The 16698-nt window shown below is 41.0% G+C and overlaps 1 long non-coding RNA gene across 1 annotated transcript; it reads right to left on the bottom strand.

Moving 5' to 3' along the window:
* Positions 1 to 7935: 7935 nt before the first annotated feature.
* On the bottom strand, positions 7936 to 14950 carry LOC106728734. The gene is made up of 4 exons (XR_004314025.1): positions 14105 to 14950; positions 12644 to 12696; positions 11415 to 11910; positions 7936 to 8314 (listed from the first exon to the last, which is right to left on the bottom strand). It is a non-coding gene; the product is annotated as an uncharacterized LOC106728734 (long non-coding RNA).
* Positions 14951 to 16698: the final 1748 nt, after the last annotated feature.

Genomic DNA, 16698 nt, shown 5'->3' with positions numbered 1-16698 from the left:
CATCTCAATCAACATTGTTTCCTAGCATCTCCCTGGTTACAAAAATTAGTAAAACTGAGCCATGAAGGATAGAACTGTGAATATATAGTTAAACTCAAGCACTGAAATTACGACATGTGATTTAGATCAAAGTTTACTAGGCAGGCTAGGGAAAGTTATATTAAGACATTGTCTTCTGATACTTAGAAAACTTCTGTTTTTAGTATAAATACTGATATTTTACTTGAGAAAAAATGTAAACATAGTTGTCCCTTGGTATCTATAGGGGAATTGGTTCCAGGACCAGAGGTACCAAAATCTGCAGTTGCTCAAGTCCTTGACATAAAATGGCATAGTACAGTCAGCCCTCCGTACCTGCAGATGGGGAACTTGCAAATACCAGAGGGCTGACTGCATTCACTTTTTTCCTAAAAGTTCTTTTTCTTTTTCTTTTTAATGGAAATGTTGGGAATTGGACTCAGGACCTCGTGATGCTAAGCATGTGCTCTGCCACTGAGATATTACTCTCCTCTCTAAAAGTTTTTTTTAATAAAACCAGTTAATCTGTTTTTATCTGGTTCTTATTTTAAAATGACGAAAAAATTAAACAAAATTTAAACCTATCTTCATCCATAGAAAGTTGTTTAGACTGGACATGGATTCTCTACTGTGTTGATTTCTCATTTGACAGAAACTCACTCCCGCTTGCTGTTCCACCTGGGGGTCTGAGTTGGTTCTACACGTTTGGTTTTAACTTATGAATATGTAATTAAAAAGTATAGCAAAAATAAGAAAATACTGTTTTGACTCCCCAGCTGAATCTGAGAAATTGTTCATGAATTTTCTAGTCATAAGGCGCATTGAAATTAGAGTTCCCAGAATCATATTTATTGGCTTGGAAATATTATCTTCCTCTTTTGGCTTCCATAGTCAGCAAAAGAATGTTACCACTCAAGATTCACTCTGCAAGACTTGTGATTCCTTCACATGTATATACATGCATTAATTCATCATCAAACATTTATTGAGTTCCTAGTACATATTGGATATTTTAGGCTCTGAAAATACAGTGATGAAAAGACTTGGTCCCTGAACTTAAGGAGTTCACAATCTAATAGGTAAGATAGATGTTTAAAGCTAGTAATTGTAGTGTAGTGTGATGGTCAATGTACGTACAAAGAAAAGTGGTAGCGCAAAGGAGGAATGGCTAACTATAGTTGGGAGTGGGGGTGGATTCACAGAGAAGGAGCGACTTGAGCTGAATCTCGAAGAGTAATATAAATATGCCCCAGGAGAAGGGCAGAGGGTATTTGAGACAGAGTCACGGCATGTGCACGGGTGTGAAGGCGCAGAGTTGCCTGATGCTTTAGGGGAAGTGCAGGTAGTTCGGAGCATAGTGTGGGAGGGGGGTGGCAGGAGATGAGGTTGGAGGGGTAGATTAAAGCCAGAGCTTGGTGGGGCTTGGATGCCATGCTGAGGAAGTTACACTTCATCCTAAATGTACTAGAGAGCCATTGATGTGATTTAAATAGGGCAGGTCTGAATTTAGAGCAGTTATTCTGAAAGGAAAGTGTATAATCAATGGGAAGTGGAGGTGGAGGCTGGAACAGAGTGAAATTGGAAGCCAGGAAATCAACAAGGGCAGAGAATATTGCTGTGGTGTTTGTGAGAGAAGCTAGCAATGGCCGTCTTTTTTTTTTTTTCTTCTTTTTTTCTTTTTGGTGAGGGGAGTTAATTGGACTTATTTATTTTTAGAGAAGGTACTGAAGAGGTACTGGGGATTGCACCCAGGACCTCGTCCATGCTAAGCGTGCTCTCTACCACTTGAGCTATACCTTCCCCCTGCAATGGCCATCTTTGATTCCATCCCCCTTCACTATGATGAAGGTCTTGTAGCTGTACTAGTAAGGGTTCAGTTTCCTTTGGCAGGATGGCAGGGGCAGTGAGCTGACCACTGAAGACCTGTGCTCCCCTGTCATGGGTAGAACAGTTGTTGGGAAGCAGATGCCCAGCCAGGAGCTCCATTAGCAAGTCCCTGACCTTGCAGCCTGGTGGGGACGTGTGACTGGTTCTCAGCAGAGGAACGTAAATGGAAGGGAACGTGTTTACATCAGGGCCAAGGCAGTTAAATATCGGATGCGAGCTCCTTTGTTTTCTCTGTCTTCCCTCTTTGCCTCCTCCCCCTTGCTGACCAAAGTCCCTGAGTTACCGCTTGAAAGAGAGCTGCCAGGCCTGATTGGACTTTATTGTGCAGTTGACTCAGCAGTTAACCTGCTCTGATACAGCCTGTCTGTTCTGTTGCCAAATTACAGAAATTTGTTATTAGACTTTGAGGACCTGCTGCTCACTTATTAGGGCTAACTGAAAATCAGTTCACGAATTGTGAATTACTTTGACAATGATACTGTCCATCGACCTACATAATTTGTGCCCTATTTATGGAATGCTATCTCCATGATATCTGGAGTTGGAGCTTGGTCCATTCTGTGTTTGACAGAATGACTCAGGCGACAACCAGAAGGAAGTTGAACAGTGTCATCTCATGCTGCTTCTCTGGACTGTGTCCTGCCAGTTTGGCTAAGTTATGCTGTAGCTTTTTGAGCCCTGCTTTAATTCTTTCCTTTTGATTTCCATAGATATTTTTTGGCAACTGTCATGTGTCAGGCCTAGTCATAAAATTTTACTTTGTACCTAGATCTGTGCTAGATTATTCTGGTGAAGTAATGAATAAGTGCTCCTGAAATTTAGTGAGTATTGGTGGAGGCAGAGAATTAAGGAAACTTTTACAAAATGATATGATAAGTGCTACATTTTAGAAGAACAGGATGCCTTGAGAGAAGATAGAAGAAACACACATTGTGAACTTGGGAATTTAGGAAGGCTTCCTGGAAGAAGTGACATTTAAGCAGATATTTCAAGGTTGAAAAGGATGAAGAGTAGGAGAAAGAGTATTCTAGAGGGGGAAGATAGTATATGCAAAGGCTTAATTAAAGGAGTGAGAGCATTATTTGGATGCACCACAGTTTATTTATCCCTTCACCTACTGAAGGACATCTTGGTTGCTTCCAAATTTTACCAGCTATAAATAAAGCTGCTATAAATATCCATGTGTAGGTTTTTGTGCAGACGTAAGTTTTTTCAACATCTTTGGGTAAATACCAAAGAGCATGATTGTTGGAGCGTATGGTTAGAGTATGCTTAGTTTTATAAGAAACCTCTAAACTGCCTTCCACTTTTGCATTCCCACCAGCAATGAATAGAGTTCCTGTTGCTCCACATTCTTGCGAGGATTTGGTGTTATCAGTGTTCCAAATTTTGGCCATTCTAATAGGCATAAAGTGGTAGCTAATCTTGGTTTTAATTTTAATTTCCCTGATGACATATGATGTGGAGCATTTTTTTCTTATGCTTATTTGCCATCTATATACTTTCTTTCGTGAGATATCTGTTAAAGTCTTTGGCCCATTTTTTAATGGGCTGTTTGTTTTCTGATTGTTGAGTTTAAGAGTTCTTTGAATATTTTGGATAACACAGTCCCTTATAAGATATGTCTTTTGCAAATATTTTTTCCCAGTCTGTGGCTTGTCTTTTTTCTCTTTTAACAGTATCTGCTTATAGAACAGAAAAATTTAATTTTAATAAAGTCCAGCTTGTCAATTCTTTTTTTCATGGATTGTACCTTTGGTGATATATGTAAAGAGTCACTGCTAAACTTAAGGTCATCTGAAATTTCTCCTACGCTATCTTCTAGGGGATTTATAGTTCTGCATATTACATTTAGATGTGTGACCCATTTTAAGTTGATTTTTGTGAAGCATGTAAGGTCTGTTTCTAGATTTCTTTTATGTATGTGGATGTTCAGTTGTTCCAGCACCATTTGTTGAAGAGACTATCTTTGCTCCGTTGTATTGACTTTGCTCCTTGGTCAAAGATCAGTTGACTATATATACATGGGGGTCTATTTCTGGGCTTTCTATTCTGTTCCGTTTATCTATTTGTCTGTTCTTTCACCAGTACCACACAGTCTTGATTAGTGTAGCTTTACAGTAATTCTTGAAGTTGGGTAGTGTCAGTCCTCCAACTTTCTTCTTCAATATTGTGCTATACTGGGTCTTTGCCTCTCCATATAAACTTTAGAATCTGTTGTTAGCCACAGAACAACTTGGCTGGGACTTTAATTAGGATTGCATTGAATCTATAGATCAAGCTGGGAAGAACTAACATCTTTTTTTTTTCCTTGAAGTATAGTTGATTTATAATATTATGTTAGTTTCAGGTGTGCAACATAGTAATTTGATTTTTTTAGATTATACTCCATACAAAGGTATTGTAAAATATTGCCTATGTTCCCTGTGCTGTACATTACAGCCTTATAACTTAATTATTTTATATCTAGTAGTTTGTTCCTTCCAATCCCCTCACCTGTTTTGCTTCTCCCTCCACTCCTCTCCCCTCTGGTAACCACTAATTTATTCTCTGTATCTGCGATTCTTTTTCTGTTTCATTTGTTCATTTGTTTTATTTTTTAGATTCCACTATAAATGAAAATATACCGAATTTGTTTTTCTCTGTCTGACTTATTTCACTAAGCATAATACCCTCCAGGTCCAGAAGAACTGACATCTTGACAGTATTGAGTCTTCCTATTCATGAATGTGGAATATTTCTCCATTTATTCTAGTTCTTCTTTGATTTCTTTTATCAAAGTTTTGTAGTTTTCCTTTTACAGATCTTGTACATATTTTGTTAGATTTGTACCTAAGTATTTCATTTTAGTGGGTTGCTATTGTAAATGGCATTGTATTTTTAATTTCAAATTCCACATGTTCATTGCTGGCATATAGGAAAGAATTTACTTTTATATATTAACCTTGTATCCTGCAACTTTGCTATAAGCAATTATTAGTTCTAGGAGGTTTTGTTGATTCTTTTGAGTTTTCTACATACATGATTATGTCATCTGCAACAGACAGTTTTATTTCTTTCTTCCCAATCTGTATACCTTTTAGTTCATTTTCTTGTTTTGTTGCATTAGCTAGGACTTCCTGTGTGAAGTTGAAAAGTGGTGGTGAGAAGGGACATCCTGCCTATTCCTGATCTCAGTGGGAAAGTTACTTAATTCTCACCATTAATTATGATGTTAATTGTAGGTTTTTTGGTAGATATTCTTTGTCAAGTTGAGAAAGTTCATATCTATTCCTAGTTTACTGATAGCTTTTATCATGATAGGTGTTGAATTTTGTCAAATGCTCTTCCTTCTTTCCTTCCTTCCTTCCTTCCTTCCTTCCTTCCTTCCTTCCTTCCTTCCTTCCTTCTTCCTTCCTTCCTTCTTCCTTCCTTCTTCTTTCTTTCTTTCTTTCTTTCTTTCTTTCTTTCTTTCTTTCTTTCTTCTTTCTTTCTTTCTTTCTTCTTTCTTTCTTTCCTTGTTAGTGGAGATATTAGGGATTCTTTTTCTAATTTCCTAAAATGGAAGCTTAAATGATTGACTTCTTTTCTTTTCTAATATATAATTCAGTGCTATAAATTTCCCTCTGAGCACCTCTTTCACTGCATCCCACAAATTTTGATAAGTTATGTTTTTATTTTCATTTATTCAAAATATTTTAAAATTTTGCTTGAGGTTTCTTTTTTGACACATGCATTATTTAGAAGCGTTTCATTTAATTTCCATGTATTTTAGGATTTTCCAGCTATCTTTCTCTTAATTGATTTCTAGTTTAATTTCACTGTGGTCTGAGAGTGGACACTGTATGATTTCTGTTCTTACAATTTGTTAAGGTGTGTTTTATGGCCCAGAATGTGGTCTATCTTGGTGAGTGTTCCACGTGAGCTTGAAAAGAATGTGTAATCTGTTGTTGGATGAAGTCGTCTATAGACGTCATTTATATTTGGTTGATTGATGGACCTGCTGAATTCAGCTATGTCCTTATTGATTTTTTTCCTGCTGCATAATTAATAACATTGTTGCTATTATTATTTTGAGCAACTTATTTTCAGGCAGATCAGTTAAGGATAAGAAAAATAAAAGCTGTAATATTATCTTTGTTTATTCCTTTTCTGTGCCCTCCCTTTCTTCCTTCCTTCCTTCCTCTCTTTCTTTCTCCTTCCTTCCTTCCTTCCTTTCTCTCTTTCTTCTTTCTTTCTTTCTTCCTTTCTTTCAATCCCAGTTTCTGACCTATGTAATTTTCCTTCTCCCTAAAGAACTTATTTCAACATTTTTTGCAAGGCAGACCTACTGGCAACAAATTCCTTTACTTTTTTATTTTCTGAGAAAATCTTTATTTCTCCTTCACTTTTGAAGGGTAATTTCATAAGGTACAGAACTCTAGGAAGGCGTGTTTTTTTTTTAATTCAGTTATAGTCATTTTACAATGTTGTAGTCAAATTCCAGTTAGAGCACAATTTTTCAGTTATACATGAACATACATATATTCACTGTCGCACTTTTTTCGCTGTGAGCTACCACAGATCTTGTATAGATTTCCCTGTGCTCTACAGTATAATCTTGTTTATCTATTCTACATATGCCTGTCAGTATCTACAAATTTTGAAAGGTGTTTTTTGAGAATCAAGTCTAGTCATTCTTCTCATTAGAGACCAGCAGTCCCTGCCTGCAAGGCAGTATCATAATTGTTTAAGAGCCCGCACTCAGGAGCCAGACTTTCTGGGTTCAAATTCCGGCTTTGCTATTTACAGGTCCTGTAACCTTGAGCAAGTTACTCAGCCTCTCTGTGCCTCCATTTTCTCCTGTGTAAAATGGAGACAAGAAGAGAATCTATCTCTAGGATTAAGTCTCTGGCACCTAGGACAATGCTTGGCATATAGTTGGCACTATATAAATATAGACTATCATTAGTCCTGCAACTCTTTCTTAATTTAAGTTTAGGAGTCTGAACGGAGAAGGAAAAAATCCTGGTAGACAGGTTATATGCCAGGGGATATTACAAAGCCTCGTAGTTCACTTTCCAACCGGCAGGTCCCCCCCTTCCCTTAAGCTACATGAAGCAACGCTTTGTTGAAGGAGCAAGAGCTTTGGAGTCAGAAGGACTTGGGCTCGGTTCTTACTTCACCACCTGCTCTGTGGCCTTGAGCAAGTTACTTGGCCTCTTTAAGCTTCAGTTTTCTCCTCTGTAACACGAACCCAATTATATCCATGTGGTGAGATTGTTAGGAGGAATAAAGGAGATGATTTTAAAAACAAGCATGTTGGTGCTCCGCAGCCACACACACACAGGCCGAAGCAAGGTTGTTTCTTCTAGCCAACTCTTGCTCAGGAAGGAAAGTCAGACCTTTGGTACCGAGTTGGCCAAACATTAACTAAGGGCAGCCTCTTTCACTAGATCTCTACCAAGTGGCACCACATATGTGTTCCTGTAAAAGCTGTTTCCGCTCTGGCTTATCAAGTCATAAAACAAGAACACTACTAAATTTCAGTCATTTTCAGGGCACTTCCTATGGGGAACTTAAGCTTTCAAAATACTGTGGGCAAATGAGCATCACAGTTTGGGTTCCAAGCAGCTAGGAGTCAGAAGACCTAGGTCCTCCTCTGTGACTGTGAGCAAGTAATCCAACTTTCCCGGGTCAGTTGGAAAGTGGGGAAAACAGTACCCATCCTGGAGAGCTTTGTTAAGTTTTAAATGGCGTAATATCTAACCTACACTGATTCTTTCTTGCTTTTCTCCTTTTAAAGTGGATTACACATCCCTCTTCCCCTCCTAGCTTAATCCCTCCTCCTGTGCTCTGGTTCTCATTCCTCCCTGACGTCTCAGAGATTTTACTCCATCAGTCATCTACTCTCTCCTAGATCTTCTTTCCATCATTTCTTCTGCCGGCTCATTCGGTTGCCAGTGTTTAGGTTCTTGCCTCATCGCAGAAAGAATTCAGAGACAAGACACGGTGGTTAAGGAAGTAAGGTGGGGATTTATTAAGGGATGGATAGTACACTCTCAAGGGGAAAGCAGGCAGGCTCAGGTGAGCGGCTGCCCTGAGTTTCTCTTGTTGATTGATTACATAGAGTGTAAAAAATGAATGGGCAGAAGATTCACTGGGGAGGGAAGGGTATGGGGAAGAACATCTTTTAATGAGCCTAGAAGATTGTCTTGGATGAGGTTATTAGTAGACTGGACATGGCTGAGGAAAGAATCTGACTTCTGATTTCTTCCCTGGCTACTCAGTAGTTATTTGGCTAAAGGCATCGACTTCAGCGTCAGACCTGGGTGGGAATCACAGCTCTACCACTTAAAAAGTTGTGTGACTTTGGACAAATTAACTTCTCTACAGCGCAGTTTCTTCATCTGTAATATGGGGAAGTAAGAATACTCAACTCGAAGAATCGCTGTGAGGATTAAATGAGATAAAGCATATTAGGAACTCTGCCAATAGAAAATGGGCAATAGATGGTACCCAGTCTTATCAATATGTCATAAAGTTGACAATAACAGGAAGGATTTAAGCACAGGTCTGCTTGACATTAACTGTTGGACCAACTACCTCCCAAGTGTCCTCATCACGGTGCTCAAAAGCCCCTCCCTCATGGTTCTGTGATGATGTCAATGGACGTCTCAATCTTCTGTCCGCTCAAGCGCTCCTTTGGCTCCTCCCTCTCCCTGTTCCCACTGTGATGAGTGGTCAGTGCTGAGAAGGCGGAACCAGGCCCAGACTGAGAGTTGGAGGCCAGTGGGGGAGGGAGAAAGAGCCCAAAACCTGGTCCGTGAAGTGTAAGTGGAGGCCACAGGAATGGACAGGGTCACACATACCTGACCCACAGTGTTGGTGGCAGGTCCCAGCAGGGAATATGCAAAATGTGTGGGCTAATGCCAGGTCCCAGTTAGGATTTGGTTTAGACAAATTCTCATATATAATGATTCACGGCAGTTGGGCTTCTTTTGGAAGTTTGCCACCCAGCCCTGAGCCCCAGGGGTTAAGCTTGCATAGATTTTAAAAGTGCATCTAATACTTCTATTTTCTATCCATTTAAATCAGGCATTGAGTCTTGTTACATTTTTGAAAGACCTTTTTTTTGGATTTTTTTGGGGGTAGTTAGGTTTATTTAATTTACTTGTTTGTTTTTAACAGAAGTACTGGAAATTGAACCCAGGACCTCATGTGTGCTAAGTACGCGCTCTACCAATGAGCCGTGCCCTCCCTCGTTCTTCAGCCTGAGAATGCGTGGCGGGAGTGCTGCCCCCTAGGAGGCTGCAGTAGTGTGAAAGGGCCTCGATTTCTCAGGGTGGTCCTGGAAAGTCTATGTTAATGAGAGAAGTCGGGATGGTTAACATGTAAAGTGCGGGTGTGCTTCAGTTGTAAAGGTAAAGTGGGGCTGTAAATAAGAGCAGGAACAAAGAGGTCGGACGCTGGGGGATGGGGGAGTGAGGAGTCCAGAGGGTTGGGGTAAGTGGTGGGGGTCAAAAGGCAGAAAGGGTGTCAGGATGCTGGAAGCTTGCCACGTGGGGCCGTTTGCATGGCATGGGCTTGCCAGTGTGGGCTTCTCAAATAGGCCCTCCAAAGTGCTGTCAGAGGAAAATGAACACCTGCGTGTGTGTGTGTGTGTGTGTGTGTGTGTGTGTGTGTGTGTGTGTGTGTGTTGGGGGATATCCAAAAAGTGCAGCCAAAAGGAACACCCTGTAGGGGGGAAGCTTTCTTAGAAGTCCTATGTTTTACACTGACCATCTATTTCAATACGAAACTCTTTTAAATGACTCCATCAAGTAAAGTGAGCGCTCCAGAAAACTGCTCCCCGCTTAGGCTGTAACTTGAGTAAACTCTGCCACTGCCCCTCACCAACCCCCTTGGCCGCAGTGTGAGAAGCACAGGCTTAGGGGACTCTGGAAATGAGATGTTTGCATCCACCTCATCCTCATATTCCTGCCTCGAGTGCTCTAGTCCAAACCTTAACTTCTCTGACTCAGATTATTATAATAGGCACATAAAACCTTTTAAAAAAAGTTAAGCTTTAATTATTAAAAACAATACATATTTACTAAAGACAGGAAAATTCTTAAAAATATTTTTTAAAGGCAACAGATTATTTTTTAAAGTATAATTTTATAAATTTTTTTGTATCTTTACATGGATTCAAACTCTAATGATACAAAAGGACACATAAATAGTCTCCTCCCAATTCCTGTTCCCCAGGGGGGCCTGTTCGTTCTAGGAAGCATCCAGTTTCATCAGCTGTTTGTATATTTTTCTGGAGGTTTTTTTTTTTTGCATATTTAAGTCATTATGCACATATATTCCCTCCTGTCATTTCCCCACAAATGGTAGTTTAATAGATGTACAGACGGACAGATGCACACTATTCTGTACTTTATTTTTCACTCTAGCACTGTGTCTTGGAGACCATTCCAGATCAGTACATTGAGATCTTCCTCAGTTTTTTCATGAATGCCCAGTTAGCAGTAGACTCTTACTTGGGTCTCTCTCTAGTCTCTCCCACATCTGTCATTTTTGTGTCACCTTAATTGTCCTGAAATACACCCCTCCTTCGCTGAAGCACCTTGATCAAACCTACCTGCAGCCCACACCCCCATTAGCTGCGGGAAGTCCATGCCCTTACCCCGCCCGACAGCCCGCCCGTCTGGGGTCCCAGCCGCCCAGGCCTCTCACAGCTCCTCCACTCGCTCCGTTCCTTCTTGCCTTTCCCACATTTTCTGTGTGTTCCTCTCTGCTTTTCCCAGCCTGCCCTGCCCAAAGTGGATCTTCCTCCCGGTCCTTTCTGGCCAACGTCCTTCCTCCATGAGCCCCCAGCCCTCAGAGCTGGCCCCACCGGAGCTGCTGCTTTACCCCACTGTTTATCCCACACGCTGTCGTGTGCTGTTGCTGCGATGCCCGCAGCTCTCACCCCGCCAGACTGTAGACCCTTTGCTGGCCAGTGACCGCATTCTCTGTGTCATTCGCTTTACTTCCTGCAGCGCTTTAAATCACACCGTTGAAAGGAAATTTCAGCTTTTGTAAAATTTGTAAGAAGGCCAAGAAAACTGGCTCTGTGTGCTGACTCACCCGGGATGGGTAGGACAGGGCAGAGTCCTCCCTGCAGAGACCAAAGCTGAATCATCTCCCTCCTCCTAGAAAAACAGGCTCGAGGCTAAGTGCTATTAATGCTCAGCAGAGCCTTGATGGATGTGCCCAGAAGAGGGTGAAAGGAACAGGCTGAACCTTTGTGGGAAGAACCTGCAATGCAGGGGCTGCTCATTGACTAGTGGCTTTGGGTGACGTGACAGATAGGATTTTGACATTGAGCAGTACAAGGTCTGTGTCCAGAGAGCTAACTGAAATATCTTTTTCCACGTTTAGTCAATCTTATTGAAAGGATGATGTATTAATGTTAAAGGAAACTTTAGTAACATGACCACAAAAAGGGATTGCCTTTTCATAACCCCTTCCAGACTTTGCCCTAAAAAAACACCGGGTAGCTACAGTCAGAGTGAACATACCATTTTGCAGCTCAGTGGGAATCTTGGTGGGAAATAAAATGAATTCGTGTTCTGTGGAGAGAGCTTTCTCAACCGGACCTTGCGGCCCGACATCTTCCTTCTCTGTTCTCAGGGCTTCTTAGAAAGATAAACAAAAATCCCCACCTGGCTTTATCTTCTGTAAGCTGGAATGCGATTGGAATGAGGGAGCTGTAGGAAAGCGAGCAGAACATTCACAGGAACACATTTTTCTGCCGATTACCTCCCCCCTACCCCACCCAGAGGCTCATCTCTGTCTCCCAAAGGAGTAGAGATAACCCAAACCTTAGATTTGTATTGTTTAATCCAGTGACCTCACCCACCGTACTTCCCTTGTCATTTACTGTTTCCCAGTTACCATTCTCTCATCACCTCCTACCTTCCCTGTCCCACCTACACGCGCTTCCTCACGTGAGCACACTCCACTCCCGCCTGCTGACCGTGCCCAGATGCTCTTTGCTCTGGATGTTCTTCTGTGCTGTCATTACCACGTCCGGAGATGCAGAAGGAAACGGTGAAAAACCTTAGAAGGTCTAGGTTCAGACTGCCTGCACAACTTACGGACTCTGTGCCCTGGGCAAATCGCCTGTACAGTAATAGCACCCACCTCGTAAGTTGCTGGGAGGAGCAATGTGTTACTGTTTGTAAAGCACTAGAACAGAACCTGGATTGCAGTAAGAGCTCAGTATGTATTAGCCATTATCCAAATTTTTTCTAATCTTCAAAGGCAAGATTCTACTTCTTACACAGAATCTTCTCTGACTAGTCTTGCCCCGCCCACAGTGATCTCTTACCCTTTTGAATGTTTAACATGTTTGATATTTAATTTACTCCTACTTTGACACAGCTGCAGAGTAGAAAGAAAGACGGTATCTGAGTTCAAATCTTGACATTGCCACTAACTTTGAGAGCATTACTTGAGTCTTAGTTTTGTCATCTTTGAATGGATATCATAATACCTTAACAGGGTTATTGTGAGGACTAAATATAATGCTTAAGAAGTATCTCATATAGGTCTTGACTCATGGTAGACCCTAAATAAATACACATGCTCTTTTTAAAAATATTATTTGGAATTTTGTTTTCTAGGTTGTAAAAGTAGAATTACTGTAGAAAATTTGGATAACATAGCAGTGTGTAGAGAAGAAAATAAAAATAACCCCATAAACCTCTTCCTGGAGACAGCTTTTTCCCCAGCTAGCAATTCTTACCTTGGAAACTGAAACACAGGTGGGTGTATTTCTTTTGGTCTTTTTCTGTGTGTCTGTGCAGACATGCATATTTAAAAAAGAAAGGAAATCCGTTATATACCAATTTTGCTGTCTGTTTTGCTTTACATAGACAAGTCCCCATCTTATTTAATATTCCTCAAAGTCATGGTTTTTGTGAGTCATACAGTATCTCATGTACATCTAGACTTACTTAACCACAACTGTATTGTTGCACAAAGAGGTTGTATTCAGGATTTAACTCTTCTAAAGAATACCGCATCAAATATCTTTGTATGTAAGGAAACCATAAACAAAAATAAAAGACAACCTATGGAATGGGGGAAAATATTTGCAAACGTTGTGCATGACAAAGGATTCATTTCCAAAATATATAAACAGCTCATATAGTTCAATATCAAAAACAAACAAAAAACCCAATCAAAAAATGAGCAGAACACCTAAATACACATTTCTCCAAAGAAGACATACAGATGCTCAACATTGCTAATTATTAGAGAAATTCAAGTCAAAACTATAATGAGGTATCACCTCACACCAGTCAGAATGGCCATCATCGAAAAGTCTACAAATAATAAATGCTGGAGAGGGTGTGAAAAAAGGAAACCCTCCTACACTGTTGGTGGGAATGTAAATTGGTGCAGCCACTATGGAAAACAATATGGAGGCTCCTTAAAAAATTAAAAATGGAGTTACCATATGATCTAGCAATCCTATCCTGGGCATATATCTAGAGAAAGTCTAATTCATGTACCCCAATGTTCAGAGCATCACTATTTATAATAGCCAAGACATGGAAGCAACCTAAGTGTCCATTGACAGATGAATGGATAAAGAAGATATGAGATATATGTGTATATATAATGGAATATTACTCAGCCATAAAAAAGAATAAAATCGTATCATTTGCAGCAACATAGACGGACCTAGAGATTATCATACTAAGTGAAATAAGTCAGACAGAAAAGACAAATACCATATGATATCACTTATATGTGGACTCTAAAAAAAAGATATAAAAATGAACTTATTTACAAAACAGAAACAGACTCACAGACATAGAAAACAAATTTAGAATTACCAGAAGGGAAAGAGTGGGGAGGGATAAATAAGGAGTTTGGGATTAGCAGATACAAACTACTATAAATGAAGTAGATAAACAACCAGGTCCTACTATATAGCACAGGAAAGTATTTAAATATCTTGTAATAACTTATAATGGAAAGGAATCTGAAAAAGAACACACACACACACACACACACTCATATATGTATAACTGAATCACTTTGCTGCATAGCTGAAACATTGTAAATCAACTATACTTCAATAAAAACAAAACCAAAAAACTAAGTATCTCTATATATGAATCTTTGTCACTATCTTTGATTATTTTGTTAAGATAAATGCCTAGGAATAGAAACACTAGATCCAAAGAAAACGTACCTACTGCCAACATTTGCCTCCTTGGAAAGCTGAATAAATTGTATTCTTACCAACAGTGACTAAGGGTGTCCATCACATCTTACCTTTGCCTCTTCTGTTGTGTTGCTGTTTAACTTTTTACTGTTTCATCTATTATCTTTCAACCAGATTGTGAGCTCCTTGAGCAGGCTCTGTTCTCTTTTTTATATCTTCCAACAGAACTTTTCTTGGTGTCATTCTCATAGTAGTCCTTGTAAATACTTGCCAAATGAATGCATTTCTGTTCACAACTATCCCTCTGTGTTTTAGAGCCGGGGAAGGTACGTGGACAGTCACTTTAAATTGGTCATATTGAGAGAGGGGTCTACATAATTGCCCTTGGTCTCGCACTGAGATGAGGTGGGTAGAAAAGTATTAAATCACAGGTAACTGGCTCATGTTCAGGGTCCAAGAGAGAAAATGAGGTTATTCAGGGTCAGCTTTGCAACGGGTTTGAAACTGACTTTCTGTACTGCTATCCATTCTTCCTTCCTAACTGGGTGCGGAGAGGGGCGGGATCTGCTTTTACAACTCAGCCATGTGGCAGAATGATTGGAATTTTCCGGTTGGTTCCTCTTGATGGCTTTTGGCATAACTGCAGCTTTGCCCCTGGGGAACCATTAGGCTTCGGCCCCTAAAGCCTAGATGGCTGTTTCAGCAGGTCAGACTGTGGGAGCCGTGTGTTTTTGTTGGCAAGAAGAGCCATGTAGGATTTCAAACCATAAATTCCCATTTTTTTTTTCCCCTTGTACCAGCTCCCTACTAAATGCTTTGAGCCATGGGGCTAAAGTGAGAAGTGTGTTATTGTTCCCTTCCCTTCCCAGCCCAACACACACAGACACACGCACACAGACACACGCACCCCCCCCCCCCCGCCAAATACAGTGACCCAGATGGTTCCCTGGCACTGGGCACCTATCTGAATGCCAGAGCGTCTGAGGCCATCTTCTGGGAAAATACATGACTTTAGAAGTGTTTTGAATCCACATACCCACTGTGAAGCTGGGCTGACACTTCCTTTCCCCTACCCTCCAGAACTCTCCTGGGATGGTTCTCTTTCTGTTTTCAGTTGAAGAGGCTTAGATATGAAAGCTTGCTATGGGTTGGGGAACATCTAAGCTCATAATGTCCCAGTGTTACAATTTCACCTGCCCATTTGTGAATTGAACATCAATTTTATAACACCTGGTAAACACAGTTTTCTCAGGAGGCAGGCTGTGTAAACTAAAAGGGCAAATCCAGGCTGATATGCGTTCTCAAGGAGAGAGACGGTTTGCCCGACCGTGATGGGGCAGCTTGCTTTTCTGTTCCCAGCAGCTGTCAGAAGTTATCTTTTAGGGCCTCTTTCCCTCAGGACAGTAGTTTCTTTAATCTATGGGTTGGAAGACTTCTCTTAGGATTGTCACTGTGGCAGATATGGTGGACCAGCATGCCAACTCCTAGTCTGCAGAGGCTGGAAAATGTGAAACTTTCATTTCCCAGACACCCTTGCAGTTAGGGTTTGATGTAATTGAGATTCTGCGAATTAGATGCACGTCTATGAGATATGGATATGGGAACCATTTTCCCCCACTTTATCCTTTTCTACTTTATTACTTCAAATTAACAACCACAATAAAGCTCAAAAGAGTCCGGTATTTACACAGGAAAAAAATACAAAATTTCCCCCCAAATTCTTCAATAATTTTTTCAGTTTTTTAAAATTACAGAGTAATAAAAAGCTTTGCTCTTTAATTTAAAAAAAAAGGAAAAGGGAAAAGGGGAAACAGGTGAATAAATTAGGAAATACACACAAGGAAAGAACAAACAAAAATAAAGATGGGTGTTAACTAGGAGGGATGGATAAATCCAGTGCCCAGCCCCAACCCCAGGCTTCTCCTCAGAGGCAGAACGCAGAGAGATGGGAACCCCAGGTGAATGTTAGGACCAGGGAATTAATTTATAACCCAGGAGCCAGATACTTTCTGGAAGCAGTCGCCAAAGATTCTGCCCTAAGTCCAGGAAAGGGGGACCCCAGGCTGATGACAGTCTCGGGGTCAGTGGTGACAAGGACCCTTTGTGCCCTTCTTGAGGGACAAGGAAGTCACCGCCCACCCCCATGCATGTCCCTGTTAGGGGGATGCGAACAGGAAGTTGGCCTGGCAAGTGGGTGGCCCACCTGCTGTCGTGGGAGGTACAGGTCAGAGATGCAGGGAAGGAGAGGCAGGGCGATGGGTGTGCTTGTTAGTGTGGACTCTGCCGTGCATTGTGTGGTTCTGGAGCTGCTAGGCTTAGCAACGGCTTCACAGTTCAGCAGGGAGCTTCCTGAGCCAGCAGCTCCCTCGGGGGCCCAGTTCTACAGCATGGATTTGGGAATCATTCCTGGAGTCCATTTTTTAGCTCCCCTCCGCCATCTAATTATCATGTAGTAATCCCTCTCTTTGTAAATCTGCTGATGTAACCCTAGAGCTGCAAAGCTATCAGCTGTCTTACGCTGTTCATTTGTTGGCTATGACAAAGCACAACGGTTGGCATTTTATTTCTGACCTTGATTTTATTACAGATATCCTTCTCCAAAGCTAGCTTTGGACTCTCCT

Source organism: Camelus ferus, chromosome 21 (assembly GCF_009834535.1).
Source record: "Camelus ferus isolate YT-003-E chromosome 21, BCGSAC_Cfer_1.0, whole genome shotgun sequence".
Classification (NCBI taxonomy): Eukaryota; Metazoa; Chordata; class Mammalia; order Artiodactyla; family Camelidae; genus Camelus; species Camelus ferus.
The sequence above is the reverse complement of the archived record's forward strand: the minus strand, read 5'-3'. Positions and strand labels throughout refer to the sequence as shown.